This window comes from Gossypium hirsutum, chromosome D07 (assembly GCF_007990345.1).
Source record: "Gossypium hirsutum isolate 1008001.06 chromosome D07, Gossypium_hirsutum_v2.1, whole genome shotgun sequence".
NCBI lineage: Eukaryota > Viridiplantae > Streptophyta > Magnoliopsida > Malvales > Malvaceae > Gossypium > Gossypium hirsutum.
In genome coordinates this window covers 25,511,096-25,514,743 of record NC_053443.1, presented here as the reverse complement: position 1 = coordinate 25,514,743, position 3,648 = coordinate 25,511,096, and positions in this window count along the sequence as shown.

The window sequence follows — 3,648 nt, the reverse complement described above, 5'->3', positions numbered from 1 at the left end:
TGAAACCGTATTACTGACGCACTACAACGTCCTATTGCTCGGTTAGCATCTTCAAAAAACACTCAATCAAATTGCCCCCACTATGAACTTCAAAGTTCAATCTACTGGGATGCAACATTGGTACCATATTTCTCCCGCTGTAACCCAATGGTAGGAAAAAAATCTGGCCTCTCAATCTTCTCTGATCGCAAGGTGAAGCATTTTGGTCCTTTATACCGTTTTCAAGGTATCATACCAAATGCCTATGCACAAATGAATGATTTCTTTCTCCGAGGAAACCTCTTCTTATTGCAAGGTGATCATTGCTTGCTTGTTCATTGACGCTTTGTCACCAACACGACATCTTGTCACTTTGTTCAATCAATATTTTGACAACAAAATCTGAAGGGATAATCTCAATTTAGACCTTTCCTTCCCAGATATTTCAACCTTTAAACTTGGTGCGTTCTAAACAATAGTCCTGTTTCAGGTTACTGTATTATTTAGAAACTTCTAGAGTAATATGCGAAACTTTCCTTGTGAAAATTTTATTATTCCATTAATCATTATTCTAATGCAACATGCTTGCAAAAAGAGCAAAACGATGGATAACATAGAATTGATTTGAGAACATAGCTTGAGATGAATATATTATCAAGAATATTAAGAATAAAATAAGAATTGACTCGTATCTTGAAAAAGAATGAAGTATTCCAAGAACAGGCAATTCAATATAAATAGTATAAAAACTAGGTGCCCCAGATATCGCAGCTTGAACTTCTCTGTACAAACTTCCTGAAGACCATTCTGATTTTGACATGTGCTTAGGAGATCTACAATACTCTGTCGATGTTCCAAGATGTCGCGTACCCTTCCTGCTGATTCAGACATAGCATCACCACATGCCCCAATCTGATCAAAATTTGAGCTGCCCTTTTCGGGTTTTCAACTCAAATCCCCTTTGGTCTAAGGCGCCCTTTGTGGGTTTTCACCTTAGCCTCTCCATTTTTACTTTTTCCATTTTTCATTTTTTATTTTCATTTTTTCACATCTTTTTTTTTCTTCTTTTTTTTTGCAACTCAAAGTGCCTTTTGCGGGTTTTTACCTTAGTCCTCTCCTTCTTTAAACAAAGTATTTCTTTACTGAATCTGAGTTTACAGGATTAGACAAGTTTTTTTACTAACCATCTCACTCAAGATCAGTGCTCCTCTAGAAAAGGTATTCTTTTCAACATAAGGACATTCCCACTTTGGCACTCATTTTTCTCTAAAATCCTTTTGTAGAGGAAGGATCTTTTTCAATACCAGGTCTCCCTCGTGGAATTCTCTGGGATGAACCTTTTTGTGGTAAGCTCGCATCATCCGTTTTTGGTACATCTGACTGTGACAAATAGCCTTTTTCCTTCAATTAAGTTCAACTGATCTTATCGAGATTGGATCTTCATTCAGCTCAACCAATACCCGGAGAAAAAGAATTTCAACTTCAATGGAAAACTGTGATAAGTTAGAGAGAAAGACATTGCCCCGGTGGAGGTTTTTTTTTGCATTGAATCAACACTCATAGGATTAGGCAAGTCCTGGTCATTCTTTTCGATCAGAATCAATATTATTCCAGACAAGGTTTTCCCTATAAGATCTTCCACTTTCATTTTGTATGCGAAAGATCTTCTTTGGTATCAAGTTTCTCTCATAGAGTCTTTTAGGGCGAAATTTAACTATAACGAGAAAACTTTAGATCTTCCCCTTCAATTAGGATGAAATCCAACAAAAATACAGAAAAATGACAACTTGACTTCAATGGAATAAGCCAGAGAAGAAGGTATTGCCTCGGTAAAGAATTCTAACTGTATCATTCATGATGTGAATCTTGAACATACTGCAAATTTTTAACGTGCTATTGCTCAGATTACAATATAGTGCTTAACCTGGGCATATCCTGGTATAACCATACGAAGACATCTTTGAACTCTTGAAGTAACTTAACAAGGTCTTGCTTCGTTTCTCCGGTTATGCCTGTTCTCTTAAAGCCACAATCTCCATTGTCTCCTCAGGAGGTAATATTTGTTCTCTTCTTGCTCTACCATCCTTAACAAGTCTAGTGATAAGCTACGATCTATGTCATCCTCAAAGTCATGCGATCCTTCTAAACACATGTCTTGCTCAAAAGGAGATTCTAAATCTGTAGTAGTGCCATTCATGTTATTGATATCTAGGGGCCCATAATAAATACCAAAGAATGTACAAAAGGATGTAAAAATTTATGAAGAACTATTTGTACAATATGATTATGAATTAAATGAATGAATGATTTGGAAGAAAATCCAAAAGAATGAAAGAATCTAGAATTATTCAAAAAGAATGAAAGAATATTGGCTTAAAAATGAATGCAAAGATGTATTCATAGAATAATGACGTTCAAACATGAGCCTATTTCACAAAGGAATTCTTATTGCCTCTAGGCTAAAAGCAACAAGTGTGTTTTGAACATTACTCTAAGTAAGTTCTAAATACAACAAAGATCTCTTCCACAGTTCAATTATTTTGCTCGCTCCAAGTTCATAAGGGCAGATCTCTTGCAAGGTCTCTCATTCAGTTGTGTCTATGGCATTGATGTGAACATTTTCTAACTTTCTCATGGATCGTATTCACCCCATTATCAACATGATTGGGTAATGGAATTTTTTTACTGGATGAATCATCAAACTTGACAACACCCATGTTGATGAGTCTTTCAACTAGCCTTTTAAAGGTAGTGCAATTCTCTATTGAGTGCCCCGTAATTTCCGCATGGTAGTCACATTGTGCGTTCGCATCATACCATTTGGGATATGGAGGTTGCACAGGCTCTGAGTAGAATGGAGATACCACATGTGCATTAAACAGCTTCTGATACAACTCTTCATATGTCGTTGGGATGGGTGTGAACTGGAGCTTCTCAGTACCTTGTTTCACACCTAAGTCTCGTCTTAATGAACCCTGCTGATTAGCAACCACCTTTCTTGGCTGATTCACCGTAATCAATTTGTTGAGCGTATTCATACTGTTCACCTCATTTTCTTTTTCCTTTGGGGCTTGTCTTCCGCTATATCCTCCAGCATCAATCTTTCCGCTCCCTATGGCACTCTCAATCATTTCACCATTCATGACTATGTCAGAAAAGCTTTTTGTGGCACTTCCTAACATATATGTGATGAACAAGGCTTTCAACGTATTTATAAAGAGCATTGCCATTTCTCTTTCCAAGAGCGGTGGCTGAACATGGACAGCAACCTCTCTCTACCTCTGTGCGTACTGCCTAAAGCTTTCATTCAATTTTTTTTCCATGTTCTGTAGAGTGATTCTATTAGGAACCATTTCCGCCACATGCCCATAGTGCTTCATAAAAGCCTGTGCTAAATCCCTTCAAGAGCTAATCTTAGCACGGCTTAATTGATTATACCATTTAGACGCTGCCCCTATGAGGCTATCTTGGAAGCAATGTATTAATAGTTTATCATTATTGACATACCCAGTCATTCGCCTACAAAACATGGTAATGTGAGCTTCAGGGCAACTGATCCCATTATACTTCTCGAATTCTGGCATTTTGAACTTGTGAGGGAGCACCAAGTCTGGAACTAAACTCAAATCCTTAGCATCAATCCCACCATATCTCTCAGTACTTTCCATC